The 24,730-nt window shown below is 43.5% G+C and overlaps 1 long non-coding RNA gene across 1 annotated transcript in view; it reads right to left on the reverse strand.

The window, feature by feature from the left end:
* LOC134935745 (uncharacterized) overlaps nucleotides 1-24,730 on the reverse strand; it is an 81,333-nt gene that overhangs the window by 47,723 nt on the left and 8,880 nt on the right. The window contains exon 3 of the long non-coding RNA XR_010180382.1: nucleotides 3,865-3,910. This is a non-coding gene — a long non-coding RNA (uncharacterized LOC134935745). The remainder of the gene's footprint in view (nucleotides 1-3,864; nucleotides 3,911-24,730) is intronic.

Consider the following 24,730-nt stretch of genomic DNA (forward strand, 5'->3'; position numbering starts at 1 on the left):
CTCTGGGTACGATAGACGTGGCCAATATCCTATTTGCACACACATGTGGATAAACTGTATACGATCAGGCATGCCAGCTTGCTCACGTCTGGCGACACTACTAGGATCTTTAAGGGTGATTGGAAGACAACCGGCGCTGCCTAGTGCACCTACAGCAGTCACTGACCAGGCTTACCCAAAGTGCCTGATAATTACCATTACCTGTCATTGCACTTGTTCATAAGCACCGTTATATGCAACTGCCCAAGGTGGCCATCAGTAGGGAGATGTTCCGAGCTTGTAATGGATGTGACAAGAATGAATTGAGGGCAAAGTTGAGAGTGTCCTTATTCTTAAATGTAGGATTTTGGGAATTGTGATGCTATTATGGTGTGAAAACAGAATCCCTTATGTTGTGCTTACTACGTAACCGGAGAGAACAAATGCTGTGCAAATTCCAGATAAATAAAATGAAAAGAAAAAGTGCATTCTATAAAATTATAGGTAGCAGCTGATTGGTTGCCACGGGCAAATTCTCCACTGGCTCACTTCTACAATCTTTTCACTGCTTCACACATCAACCCCTTGAGTCCTTGTGGGGAAAAAGCACTACATATACAATAAATATATATATATATATATATATATAAAATATAAATATTATGATAATTCTTATTCTTTTAATTGCTAATCACTTTAGAAATGTGACCTAAAAAATTGCTCTGACGCGCCAGACAGGTAACACTGCTAGGATAGCACTGTGCCTCTTTAGTAAAAACTTGCTGGAAAATGGAGACAGTCTTCTCCCCTGTCTGCAGACTCTGCTCTCATTATAGATTTGCAGGCTGTCAGGCCATTTAATAAGACATAACAGGACTGTGTCAGTCCCCAGAGTGAAGAAAATATGCAGCCTTTGCCTGTGTAAAAAGCAGTAAACCGCCAAGAGGAAGGGTAAACTTAGAACAGCGTAGCTCCTCGTGAAATGTTTCATCTTTAATATATTCCCTCCGTCCCTTCTGCTCAGAAATGATGGTGGTGGAAATGGGATTAAAGCTGAATAAACAGCCACTCACACTTACCGTTTATTTGTGAAACATCACAGGAGAGAGCTCACCTCACAAGAAAGAAAATGAAAGGCTGCCGCCAAAATGAGCCAATGTTTCCGGCAACTGTACACACGGTGTTACACTGGACCGTGTTATGACCGCGTTCCAACAAACGGGCCGTGTTTTGCAGGGAGTAAAGAGAATATCCAATGTGGCAGGGTTTATTGGCGTCGCCAACAGGAATATTTATAAAAAGTTGATTAGAAGATGTCAGATATAGTTGCTGACACTAGAATTCAATGCCCGGTATCTGTGATGCCCGGAAGGGAATTATTTTTTCGCAATCTGATCATATTCGGTGACACCAGGGCCGTACAACCTGGAAGACAGACAGTGCGAAAATCCTACAAAGAAAAAATGATGCGTGAAAGATCCTTTGGTTAAAGTCGGCAAACCCGCTCATCTCTAGTTATCTCCCAACTGTCCCGATTTTAGGGGACTGTCCTGGTGTTTTACTGGGAATGTTGGAAAGTATGTTCCGTTCACCGCACCAAGTGCCTAACGATGTTGTGCAGGGCACTGCAATGGTATTGCGGTGGGTGGAAGCACTAAACCCGCCCCCCATGGCACGGCCCACCAGGTGTTACCACAAGCTCAACCCAGTGTGGGATCCGGTCTCTAGGTCGACAGTAACTAGGTTGACACTATCTAGGTCAACCACAATTGGTCCACAGTAACTAGGTCAACAGTGTTTCTAGGTCGACAGGGTCTCTAGGTCGACATGTTCTAGGTCAAAAGGTCGACATCTTTTTCTTTGTTTGAGCCTTTTTAAATGTAATGAGCCACGTGGACTACAATTGGGAACGGTAACCTGTGCCGAGCGCAGTGGTAGCGGAGCGAGGCACCTTGCCCGAAACATAGCGAGCAAAGCTAGCCATGCGAGGGGACATGGTGCACTAATTGGGGTTCCTGTTCACTCTACGAAGAAAACGACACAAACCCCCCATAAAAAAATAATTTCAACATTTTCACCTGTCGACCTAGACCATGTCGACCTAAAGACCATGACGGCCTAGAGAACCTGTCAACCTAGTTACTGTCGACCAATCGTGGTCGACCTAGACATTGTCGACCTAGTTACTATCTACCTTCAACACATCGGAGCAATGGACAATGTCAGTAGGGGTGGTATTCATGTCACATGACCTCCTCCACCAGCCCGACGGGTCACTATCCCGGTGGTCGGCATGCCGATCAACAGGGACTATTTCCACTCGTGGGTGTCCACGACACCCATAGAGTGGGAATAGAACCCGTGGCGACCGCAGGTCGCCACCGAGCCCGCAGCGTGGCGAGCGCAGCGAGCCCGCAAGGGGCTTGCTGCACTCGCCCCTCCCCGCCGGGATCCCGGCGTCGGTATGCTGCCAGGATCCCGGCGTCGGTAAGCTGACCGGCGGTCAGGAGACCGCCGGTCAGCTGTACTACACCCGTCAGTAGTAGTATGGTTTAAACTTTAATGTATCAAATTACAAACTACAGCATGAACTGACCGGAGGATGTCAGTGTTAAATGTCTTTTTTTTTTTTAGAACAATAAAAAAATATTTAAATGCCATAGACGATAGTAAGTATTGGCGGCAACACACCAGACGTGACTTAATACTATGTGGTTGACCATGCACAAACAAAAAAAAAGGGAACAGACTCTGAGAATTGCACACAGACACATAATTAGCGAAGTTGCACTGTGCAATGATGAAATCCGGGGGGATTTTAGGGACAATGACTAAACACAGGAAATAATTGGGGTTTGTGTACACTAGTCCAGTTTAAATACATTTTTATGTACTAATAAGCTCATTAAAAACACATTTAAAATTAGTTGTTCCGATGGCACCTTTCCCACAAACGAATGCATAAGTGAATTAGTAAGTTGCATGTGCAATTGCGTCATATAGTTAAAGTTAATATTTGTTGAAAAAAAAAAAACACGCTTATCACAATAACATAAAAACAGTATGTAACTAATTGTAGTAAAGCACCACTATACAATACATAACTGACCCCTTATAGTATTCTATCTACTAAAACATTTTGCTTTTTATTATTTATCTTTCTAATACAGATCAATGTACAAAAGACTTTTATGATTCAAGGTGAAAATCAATATGGGCCAAGAGTGGCCTGGAAATTCATCCTTGTTTCAACAGAGCATTACCGTCCACAAAGCAATACATAATACTTTGTCAGTCCAGTAAAAGTACATTTTACCAGCATTAGCAATACATTTTACCAGCATTAGCAAGAATCGTTGTCTTATGTGTGGTGAAAAGTAAGTTAAATGCATGGTCTTTCATTGGCATACCATTGTATTTAGCGTTATGCTGATCAAATTGTTGTGACCCATAATTACACACAGAAAAAAAGAGAAAATGCAGGTGCACAATCTAAATACTAACCGCTCCTAATGAGAATAATCATAATAAACTCTGCAATATAACATAGATGCAATATCAGTTGAGGTGCTTGGCATAATTTTGGGTCCACCAACCACGACCAGGTGACCTCATTTGGTGGGTCCCTAACACTAAGGTTCAAGTCTAGTGTGCAGTCCAAGGCCCCCCGTGTGACAATAATTAGTAACAGAGCATATCACACATGGTATGTCCCTTTCTCCCAAATCTCCATCCCCTGCTACCTAACTCAGGATTCCATAAACCCCTCTCATGATCTGTGCAATCTAAACCCAGATTTACCCTAGCCCCTCCAAGACCTAACAAGCCACTAATTAATTCTCAAGCATGATGTAACGGACTTTAACATACAGGCAGTGTATATACCTGCACACTCCTCTGTGGTCCTCTGAGGTCTCATCGTCAATGTGACCTGAAAAAAAACAAACAAGGTTTTATTATTAGACAGCAGGTAGATTAGGGTATAAGGTAACAGTTGTTTGTAGAGGGAACCAAAACATGCTCGTAGATCAGCTCCAATTTTTTTATGTTGCCCTCCAGGAGATCCTGCATGGAAGATCCTGTCGGGAGGAGATAGTGGAGTGGAACCTTGACTCATGCTATCACTGCATTGCTCCCAGTGGTGTGCTTCACTGGGAGACTGGTCTACTCTCCCAGGAGTGTGGAAGAAATCCACATCATAGGTGTACCCAGGGTCGGGCTTAGGCATATGCAAACTAGGCAAATGCCTAAGGCATTTGGTATGCTTAGGGGCTCCAGCAGCTTCTGCTGATTAAAATGATATGTGGCATGCCTCTATTTTGCGTGTGACTGCGGCTGTATCTGCATATGAAATGCTACGTTGCGTGTATGCCTGGAAATTACTGTAATGTAGCATTTCGTATGCAGATACAGCCGCAGTCGCACATAGAATATAGGCATGCCGCATATCATTTTAATCAGCAGAAGCTGCTTGTGCATCCTAGCCACATAGTAATGCAAACAAGGTGCATTTTCGTAAACAAAAGGCGCCCGACGTTAGCAGAGCTGCCAGCTGACTCATGCCAGGCATCTCCTGCAGAACTAGCGGCGGTGCTAGGGGGCACCAGCCAAAATCTTGCCTAGGGCATCATATTGGTTAGGGCCGGCTCTGGGTGTACCTGCCATTATGTCAGCTATAGATTCCACCACATTAGTACATCACTGGGTGATGCTATCACAAAAGTAGAGGAGAAGCACAAATTGTTTCATATAGACAGAACGTGGAGGATATGATATACCAATTGGAACAGAAGGAAGAAGACTCTTGGGGAACAGAGTCACATTGCTATACTCTTGTATAGTTTAAAAGGCCTTGAGATGGACACTGTCTTTATTACATTCTATATATGCAGAGACACTTATACCTCCATATACTATCAGCCACGTTACTAAGATTCATAGGGTGGAATTCAATTGTTTGAGTCGGTTGAGTCTGTGTTTCCCTGTCTATTAGATAGGCAAAAACAGACTCCCAACTGACTTTTCAAGCAATTGAATATCCCCCATAGTATATGCAGCCACCAACACAATAAACCAATAAAACACATAATGGGCCTTAGCCGTGTACAATCTATGAGCCTGAGTCTCTCATGTACAAAAAGTTGAAATCCGAAATATTCAGAAATCCAAAAACTGCTGAGCGCGACTGAGATAGTGACACCTTTGCTTTCTGATGGTACAGTGTACACAAACTATGTTTCATGCACAAAATTATTAAAATAATGTATAAAATTACGTTCAGGTTGTAAGGTGTAGAGGAAACATATATACATTTCATGCTTAGACTGGGGTTCTATCCCCAAGATATGTAATTAAATATTCCAAACTACGGAAAAGTCCGATAACCGAAACACTTCCTGCCCAAGCAATTCGGATATGGGAGGCTCAACCTGTATTTTTCATCTTGCCCGACGGTATCTGGTAGGACTTTCATACACAGTATGGGGCTGCACATGCAACACTGCTAGGTCAATTTTGTTGAAGATGGCCAGCAAAACACAGACTTAATTTCTCCCATACAATGTACACTGCTAGAATATATTCCTATCACGCATAATAGGATCTGACTGTAGATTGTAAACCAAACCTTGATAGTGCTTATGACATGAATTCATGAATTACTGCAAACTACAGTTATATGATGGGCAGTACCAACAGTCATAAGAACATGTGTAAAGGGCCCTACACACTGGCAGATAACACTGCACGATATGAACGTTCTCGTTCATTAATGAAGGAGAACTCGTTCATATCGTGCAGTGAGTAGGCACCAACGATGAACGATGCGCGGCCCCGCACTCGTTCATCGTTGGTGCCCCGTCGCTTATGCATGTAGGCCAATATGGACGAGATTGTCCATATTAGCATGCATTGCTATGGTGCCGGGTGATGGGGGAGTGAAGAAACTTCACTCCCCGCGTCACCCCCCCGCCCTGACGCCGGATCGCCAGTCTGCCGTATCGGCGGTCGGGTAGCTCGGCAGCGGGTCGCCCAGTCTGTAGGGCCCTTAAGAAAGCAAGAAGGACAGTATAAATCAGAAGCCCTTCTAAGTTCTAACCCAACCACCACAGAAGAAGCACACCAAACAAGGCTGTAAACTTCTGATCTAACAGAAGGAGAGGGGGTTTTACATGCCTCAAACCAGCCACCCCACAATACACATCTTCACTTATTCCATTAAATAGGTTTTTATTTTCTTGGGAAAACCATACCCCCAATTAAGAAGCCACCCACCCATACATGTTCCCCTCTGCCACGCCTCCAATATAACAAGGACACCCCCTCAATCTATCCAGCTAATATATGCCCGACTTTCCCATCCGCAGACTTAATTTTACACTTCTATATTTTGATCACTGAAAGTCAGGATTGTACTACGCAAAATCCTCGTGGGCAATGCCAATAGATCATAGATATTATTGAAGGTGAAGCAATTTCAAGGCTATTCTACAAACTCACAAGCACTGGCATTGCAGTGTGATTTGTAGGCTATTCCATGGCAGTACATGTGCAAAATGTTTGCTATCTACTGTGTACGGTACTTCACATGTATAAACACAGATTATGATTTTTTTATTTTATTTTTGTTTAATCCCCTGTGTGAAAATCCTGCTCTTTCCCCTAATCCACGACCTAATTTTCCCGTAGATGTTGCAGCTATTACTTCTGGGCAAAACCTGATTTAGCATTATGATGCCAGTAAAACAATATGTTAGTTGTCAGTCATTTTATATATATATATATATATATATATATATATAATTGTTTGCAAAAGAAACTCTACTTCCAGTACTGCCAGAGAACTATCACTTTAAACGCTGATCTCAGAATACGGTTTAAATATTTATCTGAGCTGTGCGCGGAATATTTCCCATCCACTCACTGCACAACGTAAACATTTGCTACGTGCATTATTATGTTAATGAGTTTGCGTAAAGCCCCTCCCCCCTCGCCTGTCCTCAGAAAGGAGTCACAGAGGAAAAGAGAAAAAAAACAAAACCCTTTTACTGCAGTTATGGGAAGAATAATACTCCTTGTTGTTTATACATAGCTGCTCCGCATGCTCCAGACTCATGGTCTTGTCAGTTGAAAAGCAGCAGCTCTGGATCAGCTGGTTTTATCACTTCTCTATGTACCAAGGTCCCTGTTAATCATACAAAGAACATGACCTGAAAGCCTAAGACCAAAAAGTCTGTCCTCGGGTAAACCCTGCCCGTGATCTTTGCAATGTGCCCTTATAGCTGGCTCCTTCCATTCCACTCAATGCGGCATTGTGTCTGACCGTCATTTCGGTTCCACAAGCACGCTATTTACAAAGGACATTATTCTACACTTAAAGTGTATCTAACATTAAATATCTTTTTATGTATTTCTTTTTTAATTTATTGACAAAAAAAAAAAGTATGTGAAAATGTAACAGGATTGCGCCTTGGTTGCAAAATTGTTTTAACCAAAATTCCGGGGACAGTTAGTCTAGCAAAGCCGGAGCGGACGCTCGCGCACTACAACTCCCATTATGACGTGTGTGCTCCCCTTTGATGAGTATTAAACTATAAAGACCAAAAAAAAAAAAAGGAAATATTTACTCTTACAATACATGCAGAAATAGGAACTTGATTGGGCAATGTGTCCTAATAGCCGTCTCCTACAAGTCCACTCATTGTGGCATTGTGTCCGTTATTTCGGTTCCAAAAGCACGCCATTTACAGAGAACATTATCCTACATGTAAATTGTGTTTAACAACATTGAATATCTTTTTATTTATTTTATTTCTTTACAAAAGCACATGTATCTCATAAAGCAAACATTACAGGATTGCTCCACGGTTGCAAAACTGTTTGACTAATATTCCAGGAACATCTTTTGCCGCATAGATGGAGAGATACTGTATTGCTGGACACTTGAGCACTATAAGTCCCGTCATTTTGTGCGTGCTCCCCTTTGATGAATATTAAACTATGAAAACCAAGGAGCAAAAAAAAAAAACCCAAAAAACATTTGAATATTTCACCTTAATGCTGGAAAAGGAAATTGATTGAGCAGTCAGTCAATACTGCCTCAAAAAATTCCAACTAAATTTTTTTCTATTTAAAGACGAGACTATACTTGGGATTAGGGACTGTTGTCAACTGCGGCACACCTTGAACATATTATGAATTATCGTGCGTTAAAGACTAGTGAACATACTTTAACTATGACAGCCCAGCAAATAATGTCACTGAATGGACCTGTATTTCACGCTCTGTCCATTGCTAAATGAAATCATGCGAGGACTCTGTTCCCTCCCAAAATAGGATTCTTTCACCGAAATATAATCACGCACTGTATACCCACGCTGCATAGTAATGAGCGCACATGTTGGGCAACATGTAATCCAGTGTCACATAGGGACAACTTGTGTAATACAGTTACACCTTCCTCCTCATTCTCTCACTAGTTGGGAAAGTACACAGTGTGGTTATGTTGCTCCAGCATACACTGTCCTAAGTCCAGATTATTAGTCATGATTACAGTTCATGCTAAGAAGCACCAGAAACACTGGAAAATATAACAACACTACTGGCGGCACCAGAGAGGTTGCACGTCAGATGTAGACACGGCTTCTGAACGTCGGTTGTAGGGTAGCTATGTAACACGTTAAAGCAGACTTTATATGTGGCGGTTCCCATGACAGTAATGCTTTGGCAGTCCAGCGCTGTCCCGCATGTAATGCATCTCAATGGACATTTTTTTTTTTTTTTAAATGCTGCCATGTATTGGTAAAAATGGTGCTTGCCTTGTCTCTTGATGGTGTCTACTTTAATGCAAAGGTTCAGAAGTTTTATTTCTCCACTATAATGATGCCATTTACCGATTAGATGGATGGATGGAGGCAGAGGTATGTTGTCATGGGTGGAGCTACATTGTGTGCCGTAGGTTCATCCGCTATTGGGCAGGAGTTGAGGAGAGCGGAGGCTTTGTCTGGACTGCGGCATGCCCTGTGGGTACATGTGCTAGGCTGCTCATGATCAGAATAGTCCCCTTCCTGTTCTTCTGAGAGTCCTGGTGATACACTGCAACAACCCCCCCCTGATCGTGGTGTTCTGGGAAAAATGTGCCCGTTTTAAGAAGCCTGAAGGGGAACCGATTAAAAAAATGAAGGCACATGTCAATTACCTCAGCTGCATAGGTAAGACGTGCCGAGGGCCAAAGACACATCTGAAGGACCCTGTTGCTAGAGAGGGGTGTGATTAAATAAAGGGGTGTGGCCATGCTGGATTCAAAAACTATTCACTATGTAGTAGGGAAGGCCATTGGTAAATTACAATTGATGGTAAACAGTGGTGGTACCTTTGATGGTGTGAAACCATCTGCAAGGGAACCATCAATGGTTTCACCCACTGATGGTCATCCCTCCTTTACATTTCAATGGGTTATGGGCCATACAGAGCCTGGGGACGGTGCTTCAGGGGGCGGAACTAAGCTCTGTGTCCCGAAACCTTTGAGAAAAATAAATATATATATATATATATATATATATATATATAAAGGGATAGGAGTGATCAAAGATTCATGAATCCGCTTCATATTGGTTTATATTCCTCTCTGTAATGAGAGCACATCACTGGTGCTATAGGACTGCTTCATGTTTATTTGCTGGCTTTGGGTAACGAGGTTATGTATGACTTTGGCGCAGCTGATGCTAATATGTCTCCAATGTGAGGTCAAAATTGGGGAGAAGCACCACCAGGACAATACTGATGAAAACTATCCCTATTTCACATTTGAAATCGTGATATTATGCCATACAAATAGGTGGTTGGAATTCCACCTCTCAAGGTACACCTTGAATCCACTGGGGTGACACCAAAGGTGGTGGCCACAATATATATTAAATACTGCACTAGGAGGCGCCTAGTCTCACCTTTTGTCTTTTAAATATATATATATATATATATATATATATACATATACAATTGGAGATATATATGTGTATATAATATGTACGTATGTATATATATATATATATATATATATATAATATTGAATCTTCGACGGTCTTCCCTACTATATAGGTTGTGTAAGCTGCAGTGAGGGGGGATATCCCCTGACTCCATGAATGACCGGGACCCAGCTGGGCCCTCCAGACAATCCCAGGTAATCAGTACCTGACCCGCCCCCCCCCCCTTCACTGAGCCACTGTACTTGCCTACTCTTCTAAAATGTATGTAGACTCCATAATGTCGGGCATTCCTCCCTCCCAGATCCTTCCGCACCTTCCCCCACTTTCCTGGGGGGCATTTTGCCCCTTGCAGTGTGGTGCTGTATTGCACAGCAAGTACAAAACAATCAGCTCCTAACCGTCATGTTTCAAACACAGCATGTAACATGGCAGTTACAAGCTGCTTGGCTGCTACTTTATCTCTCTCCACTTTATCACTCTCCAAGGCAGGGACAGATCTAGACTTTTATTTAGGGGGGGCAGTTTACTGTTTAATCTAGACTCCTCCCTCTACAGTCCCAAATCCTCCCATCTGCAATCCTAACTCCTCCTCTCTCAATTCTGACTGAACTTTTTGAGTGAGACTGAGATACAGCTTTGTGATTGTTCTATGTACATGTGACTGTACTATGGGGTAATTGTATTTATTAGCCCTAGTACCCACACACCAGCAAGTGAGGGGCAAATGCTCTGTAACCCTTGCTCTCCTGGCTCCTCTGTGCTGCTGTGGTATAAGCTGCAGCACAATGTTCTGCCTCAGGTTCTTCCCGGAAAACTGTCTTCTGCTCAAAAGTGGGTGTGGCTATGACTGTGTTAGGGGGGGCAGTCACCCCCTTCGCCCCCCCCTAGATCCGGCCCTGCTCCAAGGCTTAATACATATGCCCCCAATCTGGTAACCTTAACAGCAGTAAACCTAGAGTTTTGACGGGGGAGACTCCAAATTTTCCTTTCACCAAAATATTCATACTCTGTGCACATACATATGCATACATTACATACGTCAAACATCACATACACCGGGATTAGCTATAAATGGGATAGCTTATATATCACCTTGAACTGCGCAATGGAGTCCGGTAATGTGCCCGCGTGTGCTGCAAAACGGTTTCTCTCCATACTGCAGAGTCGGTTCCGGGCACCTGTAATCCCCCAGGTGCTTGCCCGCCTTCTGTGTGACCACTTTTGTATTCCTGGTCTCTGCTGTTAAATGTCCAGCCTGACAACCCCTATATACAGTACATGTCACACACAGAGGTTGACCTGGTTCAAACTCAGAACAATTTAGTGAAAATGACTTCATCACCAACAGCAGTAGATGAGTCTGGCTGCTGGGATGAGATAATCAGACAGCCGGCATTTAACTCATGCCTCTCCCAGCGGCGTCTCCAGTTCTGGACAGGCCTGGAAATGGTAAAGTTGCAGCTTTTTGTAGACTTAAAATAAATGCAGCAAAAAATGCAAAAATGCAAAAAAACAAAAACAAAACAACGTTCTCGGTTTATAGGTGGTGGACCTTGAAGGGAAGAAATTCAGGATGCGAGGAGTTAATGTGCTTTCTGCAGTAATTGGCTGGAGCCTGCCTGTCTCATACAGGAAGAAGGGAAACTAGGACAAGACTTGTCGCTGTACCAGCAGTAGCAGCAGAGCGCCAGGCCCGACCCATGAAAGCCAATTCACATTAGCCCTTGTGCCTTGTTTTCACAGGTGTGCTGTCCTCCAGCTGCCGTTGGCTTGCTGGAGATAAGAACCATAATGCTCTGCCAGGATTTTCTATCATCTGCCTCCCCAAACCTTTAATGGCTTAAAGTAACATGCACCGAAATCGTAAAATCTTGGTGTATTTTCTGAGGAGTTTTTGGTTGCAATTGTTTTTAATCTGTTTCATTTCGAAATTCCCTCAAAGTTTGCAGCACCTTGGCTATTTCCCGCCTCAGAAGGCAGTGCCTGATGAAGACATCGTGGGGCCATGATACTGATCTGGGACCCCTTTATCCTCCCATGTTGAGAAAAATAAAATGCCTAAAAATAGATTGGAGTAATCCGGGGTATTTTAAGTACACTGGCCTTATAGGCCCTACACACTTGGCGATATTCTGAAAGATATGAACGATCTCGTTCATAAATGAACGAGAACTCGTTCATATCTTTCAGTGTGGAGACTCCAGCGATGAACGATGCGCGGCCCCGCGCTCGTTCATCGCTGATCTCCCGTCGGCTGTGCATGCAGGCCAATATGGACGATCTCGTCCATATTTGCCTGCACTTCAATGCAGCCGGGTGACGGGGGGAGTGAAGAAACTTCACTCCCCCCGTCACTGCCCCCCCGCCGCCGGGTTGCTCGTCGGCCGTATCGGCCGTCGGGCACCTCGGCGGCACATCGCAGAGTAAGTAGGGCCCTTTAGGCTGGAGCATAGGTTGCCTAATGGATAATCAGTCCCTGCTGGGACCCGCCTTATAGCTAATGCACGGAGCCCAATCCTACCAAATCCAGCTCACTCTCACTGCTCGCTGCACTGTCTAGACCTGGGAACTATAGCGGGGGATTCTGGCCTTCTCTGTAGCTGTGGCTCGGTCATCAGTCACACACAAGGGAAAGTGGTATTGACAGCTTCTAAACATACAACACTTCACAGGAAAATTATCTAAAAAGAGATTAGTTGGTTTGTGTAGCAGTTAGGTTGATGTCGCCGTGTGCATGCCATCGGGGGATTAATGCCAAATATATTTGTCAATTTTCCACACAAATAGTAACTTTGCGTCTTTTGTGTTGCTAGTGCCGCTTACAGCACTTATCTCACCTGGATACCAGGACAAATCTTAAGTGAAGCGGAAAGAAGAGCAAAGCAAACAGTAAGAAAGCACAAATAAAGAGGAAAATACACTGGAAAAGACCAACAGCAACAGACAGAACACTTCTGTGTCCAGACCCTTAATGAACAATGGTGTCTATGTACTAAACCTTGGAGACAGAGAAAGTGTAGAAAGATAAAGTACCAGCCAATCAGCTCCTGTCATTTTTCAAACCCAACCTGTAACATGGCAGTTGGACGCAGATTAGCTGGTACTTTATCTCCGTCCACTATATCTCCGTCCAAGGGTTAGTACATAGATCCCAATATTATTTGTTAATCTCAGCTTCCTGTTCGAATGCATATGTTGTATATTTTACTTTTATTGCTATTCTTTGTGAATATAGACCAACCAATGTAAGAAGCACTATACAGAGATTATATGTCATTCATATCAGTCCCAGCACCATTAGAGTTTACAGTCTAGACTGCCTAATAGACAAGCGTACACTAGTGTTAATTTTGCCACATTGAAAGTAAAGTACCACCAGTATGCTTTTGGAGTGTAGGAAGAAGCCAGTACATCCAGAAGGAAACCCACTCCAATGTGGTGACAATGTACAAACTCCACACAGAATGGGATCTGAACTTGTGTAAATTAGCAATGCTAACCACTATGTCACCATGCTACCCTATAATGTTTTCCCTTCACTAGTGGAAAGCCAGCCTTGCAACTGCCCTGGCTAATTTATCTGTCTGAAGATGGGGCAGGTTCCTGCTGTCAAACTCCGAAAATTCCCGGGTTTGATGATATGACACACTTTAAAAAAATGTAAAAAACATACTGATTTCATTTTGATATGAAATTAAGGCCCTCGTGTCCCATGCAATACAACATTAATTTTGCTGGGATTAAGTAAATACAAATAATGTTATTTCTGTCTAAACGTTAAATAAAAATCGCCTTGGTCATATAGGTTGGGAACGCCTCTGGTCAAGAAGGGGTTAAATAACCTGGGCTCCCAGCTGTAAAGGTGGCCCAGCCGGCTAATCCCCAGTTTTAGTGCTGGGTAATTGGACAACACACTTTGCTGTCTGAAACCTAATCCACGGAGCGTGCACTTAGTTTAATGTAAAGTGTGCAGTTTTGGGGCTTTGCAGAGCTGGGTTTTGCGGATAGGAGTCACACTGTGTGTTTTTACTACTGTGGTTTGTGTGCTTTGCTCACATATTTTAAGGTGTCAAATAACCTTGTAAGACATACTGTATCCAGGAATCAGCATTGTATATTAACCCTTTCACTGTTATCACTACACCAGCTGGCATATAAAACTACACTGCGGCTTCTATCTGGGCATACAGTGCAAATTATCTGCATATAGGAATAGCAACATTGCCCCTACTGAATGAAACATATAGTATGATGGTTTTCAAACTAAAAAAAAAGAAATATAACAAGAAATTGAAAAAGAAAGAAAAGAAAAACTGTACTAATAGAGGCCTACCATAACCTGCAATAGTGGACAGGGACAGGAGATAGGAGAGCAGCAATTTACAAATGGGTAAAGGGTCATTTAAAAAAAAATAAAAAAAATATTTAAATTGCTGCCTCGCTAATGGGTGGCTTGCACCTGATCTTGGTGTATGCAATTTTGAAAGGGTGTTCTTAGGGCAATGGAAGGGGACAGATGGTGTTCCAGAAATTCTGAAAAGCAGGGAAAGCACCCAAGTGCATGACACACCTCCAAGGGCATGTGACATGCCTCCCAGGGGATGTGACACGCCTCCAAGGGGATGTGACACGCCTCCAAGGGGATGTGATATGGCCCTTTTGACATGGTCTCGCCCCTGTGCGTCATGACCATGCCCCATTCTCTTGGATAAGATTTCAAATTTCTAAAACATGGGACATATGCAGTGAGGTATATAAAAGTCAATGAGAAGAAGGCTAATGATAAAATAAAATGTAAGAGTATATTTACTAAAGGTCGATTGTCATAGATTAAAATTATCGATCTAAAATGAGGTTGTGTTTCTGGGGCTAAGAACATGCTGGGTAATTGGACAACCCACACACGTACAAACATTTAAAAATTAATTTAAAAAGAAAACCCATCTGTTAGTACATGTGTTTTATAGCCCCTAAAACTCAGTATCGATTTATTTAATTTTCATCTATTTAAAATCGATATAAATTGATTAAATCGAACTTTAATAAATATAACCCCATTTATAATTGTTTTTTAAAGATTTTAAAGATTATAACTTTTTTTTTTTTTTAAATCAGGTAATTTTTCTTAAACATTTTTAAGGATATAGCAAAACCAAAAAAAGCCATTAGTACTAAACAGGCGCTGAGTTACATATACCAATAAAAGTAGCAGCTTATTTAACATTGAATAGTCATGTACACTGTCGCCGCTCTACAGGTGACTAGATAAATTGCATACGAAACATCTCCATAAATAGGCAGAGCTGCGGATACAAATACAGAATAAATAATTGATAATGCAATTCTAATCCATTTATATAGATAGATCAGATTCAGCCTAATGATGTATAACGAACAGCACTTACTATGCGTATAGAATTGACATTCAATAATAATAAACAAGATGCCATTATAATCCAGCATAATACTACAGTAATATTCATTAACTCCCTGAAGAAGAGTGCAATTAGTTATTTTGTTGCATGTTACACCATGTAATGAGCTTGGACACGTTGGGTCTGGGCGGACAGCAGCTGGTTCCTACCCGTTACGCCAATTTGGATGCAACATAATAAAATATTATTACGGCAACACATTGGTCTATGATGTATATCGAAATCATATAACTATTCCATACTTCAATACAATGCTAAAAACTCTAAAGATGCCTCAAAATGCGAATACCTCACCACACACAGGGTCTGATTCAGGTTTGTAAGTAAAGCAAAAAGAGCAAGTAACTTTGTGTCTGGAACAAACCATGCTGCCATGCAGGGGGAGCAAATACATCTATATTGCTTCTGACCAGGGTAAATACTGTCTGCTTTTGCATGTAGCCCACACATGTTAGACAGCTTTATTTTTACACTGCAATTTAGATTTCAGTTTGAACACACCCCACCCAAATCTAACTCTCTCTGCACATGTTACATCTGCCCCCCACTCCCTCTACAGTGCAGCATGGTTCTACGAGGTTGCTTGCTTCTCTTGCTTTACTTTTAAACATGAATCAGGCCCACTGATCCTATAGACTTTGAAGAATTGGATGATAATATCTAGAATGCTAATAACATTTTTGCAAACTCAGAGAGATCTAGTTGTAGTCACCACACCTATGATTTCCAACACATTAAACCAGAATGATCCTTTCAGCTCAAGGTTGTCTCTTCTGACCCATCAATGACTAGTTGCTTCATCTATATATATATCTTTATATCTACATGCCTGGTCCTATCCCACAGAAGTGCACAAATTGCTGAGAAAGGTAATGCTATGTAAGAAAGGTGTCCGAAACACACAGTGCATCGCACGTAGCTTGCTGCGTATGGGGCTGAGTAACCGCAGACCGGTCAGATCGCCCATGCTGATCCCTGTCCACTGTTGAAAGTGCCTACAATGGGCAATGGAAGAAGATGCTTTCTTTTACATCATGTGGACGGCCGGTTGCATGTGTGTGGTCTACCTGGGGAAGAGATGACACCAGGATGGACTATGGGAAGAAGGCAAGCTGGATGAGGCAGTGTGATCATCTGGCAATGTTCTACTGGGAAACCTTGAGTCCTGACATTCATGTGAATGCTACCTTGACATGTTCCACCTACCTAAACATTGTTGCAGACCAAGTACATCCCTACATGGCAATGGTATATCTTGATGGCAGTGGCCTCTTTCAGCAGGATAATGCTCCCTGCCACACTGCAAAAACTGTTTAGGAATGGTTTGAGGAACACGACAAAGAGATCAAGGTGCTAACTTTGCCTCCAAATTCCCAAGATCTCAATCTGATCGAGCATCTGTGGGATGTGCTGGAGAAACAAGTCTAAGCTATGGAGGCCCAACCTCACAACTTACAAAACTTTAAGGATCTGCTGCTAATGTCCTTAGTAAATCCAGCACTAGTGCTGCCTCCCAACATGTCCCTTACAACTATACATCATAATATAGTTATATAACACTCTATAAAGACAATATGGCCTGGTCACTGTACATGATCATAATACACTTCTATTATATTCTATAAAGACATAGGACACTACACCCCCAACATGACCTGACCACTGGCCATAACCATAATCCAGAGATTCTCAAATGCGGCCCTCACGGCACCCCAATGGTCCAGGTTCTAGGTTTATTCATGGCTCAGCACAGATTGTTAAATCAAATTTACTGAGGTGCTAATTAAGTCACGTGGCAAAGCATGGAAATACTTAAAACCTGGACTGTTGGGATGCCTTGAAGACTGCGTTTGAGAACCTCTGCCATAATACAATTCTATTACAGCCTATACAGACACAGGACACTACACCCTCAACATGACCTGACCACTGGAATCGACCATAATACATCTACTAAACCCTATACAGACATAGGACACTACACCCCCAACATGACCTGACCATAATACATCTATTACACCCTATACAGACACAGGACACTACACCCCAACATGACCTGACCACTGGACATGCCCATAAAACATCTATTACACCCTATACAGACACAGGACACTACACCCCCAACATGACCTGACCACTGGCCCTGACCATAATACATCTATTACACCCTATACAGACACAGGACACTACACCCCCAACATGACCTGACCACTGACCATAATACATCTATTACACCTATACAGACACAGGACACTATACCCCAACATGACCTGACCACTGGCCATGACTATAATACATCTATTACACCATATACGACATAGGACACTTTACCCCCAACATGACCTGACCACTGGATATGCCCATAATACATCTATTACACCTATACAGACACAGGACACTATACCCCAACATGACCTGACCACTGGCCATGACTATAATACATCTATTACACCATATACGACATAGGACACTTCACCCCCAACATGACCTGACCACTGGATATGCCCATAATACATCTATTACACCCTATACAGACACAGGACACTACACCCCCAACATGACCTAACCGCTGGACATGCCCATAATACATCTATTACACCCTATACAGACACAGGACACTACACCCCAACTTGACCTGACCACTGGCCATGACTATAATACATCTATTACACCCTATACAGACACAGGACACTACACCCCCAACATGACCTGACCACTGGATATGCCCATAATACATCTATTACACCTATACAGAAACAGGACACTATACCCCAACATGACCTGACCACTGGCCATGACTATAATACATCTATTACACCATATACGACATAGGACACTTCACCCCCAACATGACCTGACCACTGGATATGCCCATAATACATCTATTACACCCTATACAGACACAGGACACTACACCCCCACCAAGACCTAACCGCTGGACATGCCCATAATACATCTATTACACCCTATACAGACACAGGACACTACACCCCCAACATGACCTGACCACTGGACATGACCATAATACATCTATTACACCCTATACAGACATAGGACACTTCACCCCCAACATGACCTGACCACTGGATATGACCATAATACATCTATTACACCCTATACAGACACAGGACACTTCACCCCCAACATGACCTGACCACTGGACATGACCATAATACATCTATTACACCCTATACAGACATAGGACACTACATCCCCAACATGACCTGACCACTGGCCATGACTATAATACATCTATTACACCCTATACAGACACAGGACACTACACCACCAACATGACCTGACCACTGGACATGACCATAATACATCTATTACACCCTATACAGACACAGGACACTACACCCCAACATGACCTGACCACTGGACATGCCCATAAAACATCTATTACACCCTATACAGACACAGGACACTACACCCCAACATGACCTGACCACTGGATATGCCCATAATACATCTATTACACCCTATACAGACACAGGACACTACACCCCCAACATGACCTAACCGCTGGACATGCCCATAATACATCTATTACACCCTATAGAGACACAGGACACTACACCCCCAACATGACCTGACCACTGGACATGACCATACTACATCTACTACACCCTATACAGACATAGGACACTACACCCCCAACATGACCTGACCACTGGATATGACCATAATACATCTATTACACCCTATACAGACATAGGACACTACACCCCCAACATGACCTGACCGCTGGACATGCCCATAATACATCTATTACACCCTATACAGACATAGGACACTACACCCCAACATGACCTGACCACTGGACATGACCATACTACATCTACTACACCCTATACAGACATAGGACACTACACCCCCAACATGACCTGACCACTGGATATGACCATAATACATCTATTACACCCTATACAGACATAGGACACTACACCCCCAACATGACCTGACCACTGGACATGACCATAATACATCTATTACACTCTATACAGACATAGGACACTACACCCCCAACATGACCTGACCACTGGCCATGACCATAATACATCTATTATACCCTATACAGACATAGGACACTACACCCCCAACATGACCTGACCACTGGACATGACCATAATACATCTACTACACCCTATACAGACATAGGACACTACACCCCCAACATGACCTGACCACTGGATATGACCATAATACATCTATTACACCCTATACAGACATAGGACACTACACCCCCAACATGACCTGACCACTGGACATGACCATAATACATCTATTACACCCTATACAGACATAGAACACTACACCGCAACATGACCTGACCACTGGACATGACCATAATACAGTTCTGCTATACCCAGGACTAGGTATGTCCTCACGATAATACTACATATTAAACACTGTAATCTGCCCAACAGATCCTGACCTCCAGAGATGATGATACAATCGCATTACACTCCATACATACATGGGACGTTACACCTCCCGGGAATCCAATGCTCACCTAATCAAATAGACCCCATAATGTTAAATGAATTATTAATTATCAATGTACGTGAAATAAGCAACTAAGGATTAGGGCTCTCCCATTCTCCTGCAATCTGGCATATAATTTATTTGTGGCCACAACCCTATCACACAGGAATAAGAGTGGCTGAAGCATTATGGGAAGCAATAATGTGATTATTCTGCAGAGGCAAAAACAATGGTTCTCTTAGTTGACAGCGAATAAATGGGGCAACAGAAACATAAGGAATATAAATATCCTGTAGCGGACATGTAATGTACAGGGTACAGTAGATGGGCCTGTAACTCTATGGAGGGAATTCAAATGTTTGAAAAGTCGGTTGGGTGTCGGTCTATTAGATAGGAAAAAACAGACTCCCAACTGACTTTTCAAACATTTGAATCCCCCCCAATGTGCTTAAAGTACACCAATGTACAGAGAGACAGGGAAGCTGTGCGATCACCACGGAAAAGTAGGGCACTACGGACAACATGCTAAGCTTTTGATTCTCACAGAGGGAGCGACGAGTACTGCGCTGTGTTCAGCATTACTACTCACAGAGAGGCCGCAATGTAGGTATCCGTTTATTTCAATGGCGCCACGTGGTGTGCGCAGCGCCTTGCAAAGTTACAAAATACAAATAGTATGCACTGGTAATAACAAGGGCGATTGGAAGAAAAAAAGAACAGAAGAGATTAGTAATAAAAAAAGAGCTTAATATCGAAATGGGTTATGGAAGAAATACAGCAATAAAAGACCACACAGGTGAAACTACAGAGTCCACATTCACAAGAATAGTGGTAAGTAGTGGGCCTGAATCGGACTGTTACTGCTTACTGGATCGCAGACACAGGCTAAGACTATAAATGGTCTCGGCACGCCTGACTTTTTGCCGGCACTCCCTCAAACGCGTTCCACTTCCAACTGTCACTTTGCAAATAAATCCTCACTGCGAGCACAGGGGCAGATTTATCAAGCCTGGGTGAAGTGATAAAGAGGTAGGTGATAACGCACCAGCCAATCAGCTCTTAACTGTCATTTTTGAAACCCAGCCTGTGACATGTAAGTTTGGAGCTGATTGGCTGGTGCTTCATCACCTTCCACTTTATCACTTCACCAGGCTTAATAAATCTGCCTCTAAGTCGCTAAGGGTCCATGGCGCATGCCATCTTGTTAATGACAACACCAATCACGTCAGTACCCACTATCACAGGGGTAGGCAACCCTGTTGGCACTCCAGCTGCTATGTAACTACACATCCCAGCATGCTCTGCACAGTTTTGCTGTGAGGGCATGTTAAAACTGTGGCATGGCATGCTGGGATTTGTAGTTCCACTGCAGCTGAAGGTTTGCCTACCCCTGCCCTAACACTAGGCTACTCCTGCAAACAATGAGATTGCTAGGGGAATGTATAAATGTCGTTATGGCCCCCCATAGTAACACAATGGAAGAGATCTTCTCTACAAACCTTGCGGTGTAATGCGCACATTTCTCCATAACTAATGTCACACAGGTGCATATGGGAATGATGCAGAGGTGGACCGGTGACCATGGTCTGACAGACATTCTGAGCAACTATAGGGTTGCTCTACTGTCCGATGATGCAGCCAGTGTCCGATAGATGGTGCACTTTTGTGTGCACATTGGCAGGGTCACGTGGTGGCTTAGCCGCTACATCACCGTAAAACCGCAATAGTGGCTGTGACTCTGTCCGCCTCGGAATTAGGGGGGTCATTCAGACCTGATCGCACGCTAGTTTTTTCCCGCTGCGCTGCGATCAGGTCAGAACTGCGCATGTGTATGCACCGCAATGCGCAGACACGTCGCACGGGTACAAAGCGGATTGTTGCTGTGTGATGGGTTTTACGAAGAATCCATTCGCACAGCCGATTGCAAGGAGATTGACAGGAAGAAGGCGTTTGTGGGTGGCAACTGACCGTTTTCTGGGAGTGTTTGGAAAAACGCAGGCGTGTCCAAGCGTCAGGCTCGGCTGCAAATGCAAATGCGATCGCACACTTGCACAGCTAAAATACACTCCCCTGTAGGCAGCGACTATCTGATCGCAGCGCTGCAAAAAACTGGTAGCGAGTGATCAGGTCTGAATATCCCCCAAGGTCCTATGTGCTGTACAGTATATATAGTACTAGCTGATGTGCCCGGTTTCACCCGGGTAGACCTTCCATATTTACTGTTTGCTGCACTCCAAAGTTTAACTTGACGTATTCTCCTCATTTATGGACCGATATTCATGAAATTAGAAATGTTGAACTTTGGCTTGGAGATCTCAATGTCCACGTAGGAGATAACACTATTTAACCTGTTACTCCTTTTCATGATTACCCCCTTTTTTTCCCACCCTAAAAGGGTGACATTTACAAAAAAAACTTAAAACACTTTGTAAAGATTTTAAAAAATGCACCTATGTGCAAAAAAAAAAAAAAAAAAAATGTTCTAACTCAACAAACACACAAGATACAAAGGGTTCTATAATTCACCCCCTATTTGCACCCTTTAGGGCTGATTATAACAAAATCATGAATTAAGTTTTTAAGTATTTGTATGGGAAACCTTCGTACTATAAGCCAAAACCAAGATGATATCTTATTGGGCCTAAGAGATATTGAGGAATCCGTTAAAACACATTTTAACGACCATCGGGACAGTGACCCGTCGGGCTGGTGGAGGAGGTCATGTGACTGTCGGTCAGCTGACCGGCGGTCACATGAATACCACCCCTGCTGGATGTTATGTGATTTTGCACTGCTATGTGTTATGTTATAGTATTGCTGGGTGTTATGTGATGTACTGCTGGATGTTATATGTAGGTACTGCTGGGTATTATCTAATGGTGCACTGTTGAAAGCTATGTTGTAGGGCACTGCTGGATGTTATGTGAAGAGCTAGAGCACATACTGCATGCTAATAAGAGGACATACAGACACTGTACAATATGTACAGATTTTTTTTTTAGCAAGAAAACAAATACAATAGTGACGCACCCACTAATGTGCACAACCACAAACCTCACCTCCTGTCTCTAAGTTGGCAGATAAATTACAGGCCGCAGTCCTGCAGCATACATTGGGCAACTCATATTACTCCTAAGGTAGCCGTGCTGCGTTCTCCTCTACATCTGTTAGGGTTATTAACTCCATAATAATTTTTTTCTTTCAGTGAATTACATGGGATACACATGATATCTCGGCAGACGGGTTGCCGGCTGTAACTATACCGACTGCGTCATACCGTCTGCTGGAATCCCGGCAGCGAGTGCACTCACCACGCATCCGGCCCGGTGGCCAGCTTCTCTCCCCACAGGTTTTATTCCCATTCGGTTGGTGGCGTGGACCCACCAACTGAGTGTGAATCCCGAGCGTTTGTCGGTATTCCGTGCGTAGGATTTCACCGGCTATCGGGATTCCGGCGTCGGTCTCCTGGAGGCCGGGATCCCGACTGCATCTCATTTCACACATTACATAGGCAGGCTACATATACTGGGCTCTAGCATCAGTTTTCCTCAGCCCCCAGTGGGCGACCTGTATACCTCCAGTTATTTTTCAACACCTCCCAGTACACCTGCTATCCAGAACCCATCTGGCACAGGATACAATATACACCCTGACAGCGGTACATTATAATGTGGCTGTTTGAACCGTAGCCTGGGGCGAGAACCGTAAGGGGGGGTCCTGCACTATTCTCATCCAAAGTCAGTGGTGCCGCTTTGACCATAACATGTGTCATTGGGATGAACTTGGGGAGATGTCCAGCAGAACTGTTTCAGTAGGTGACCAGTCCCAGTAAAACGATGTGCGTTATGGCCAGAGCATCCCAAAAAGGGTCATTTTAATTTGTCACTGGCACCTCATTTATTTTTGGTGTCAGAAGCTTCATATGGCATTAAAATCATGCTTTCACTATTGGCTTTAATGCTAGAAAAGCATATAAACAGGGAAGGCAGCTACTGCTATCTCAGAGACCCCATACCCACTTACGCTGGCCCCTGCTGGTGTCTGTGATGGTGTGGCAGAATCTTTTAGATGCTACATGCACAATTATGTGCACAATCCCAAGGGGGGGTCAATGATTACAGACAAAAGTCCAACACAAAACACGTTGGGTGTACAATGGGCGTACAATGGCGGTCATTCAGACCTGATCGCAGCAAGGTTTTTTCACTGTGCTGCGATCAAGTCAGAACTGCGCATACGTATGCACCGCAATGCGCAGGCACGTTGCACGGGTACAAAGCAGATCATTGCTGTGCGATGGGTTTTATGAAGAAGTCATTCGCACAACCGATCGTAAGGAGATTGACAGGAAGAAGGCATTTGTGGGTGGCAACTGACCGTTTTCTGGGAGTGGTTGGAAAAACGCAGGTGTGACCAGGCGTTTGCAGGGCGGGTGTCTGATGTCAATTCCGGGACCGGACAGGCTGAAGTGATCGCAGCGGCTGAGTAAGTCCAGAGCTACTCAGAAACTGCAAAAGATCTTTTTGTACCGCTCGGCTGCATATGCGATCGCACACTTGCAAAGCGAAAATACACTCCTTCGTGGGCAGCGACTATTTGATCGCAGCACTGCAAAAAACTGCTAGCGAGCGATCAGGTCTGAATTACCCCCAATGTCACCAGTATTTTCCCACTGGAAGCAGGTTGAATAAGATCCAGTGGTTCTCCGCCATGGCGATGGCTCAGAGTCCCTCCAATAATTTTTTTTCCCAATTTCTCCTTGGCACTGGGACTGGAAGCCTAGCACTGCCCCCTGACGTGACCTGCAAAGCCCCGCCCTCCACCTCTGATTGGCCCAGTGAGTAA

This window comes from Pseudophryne corroboree, chromosome 6, assembly GCF_028390025.1.
Source record: "Pseudophryne corroboree isolate aPseCor3 chromosome 6, aPseCor3.hap2, whole genome shotgun sequence".
Taxonomy (NCBI): domain Eukaryota; kingdom Metazoa; phylum Chordata; class Amphibia; order Anura; family Myobatrachidae; genus Pseudophryne; species Pseudophryne corroboree.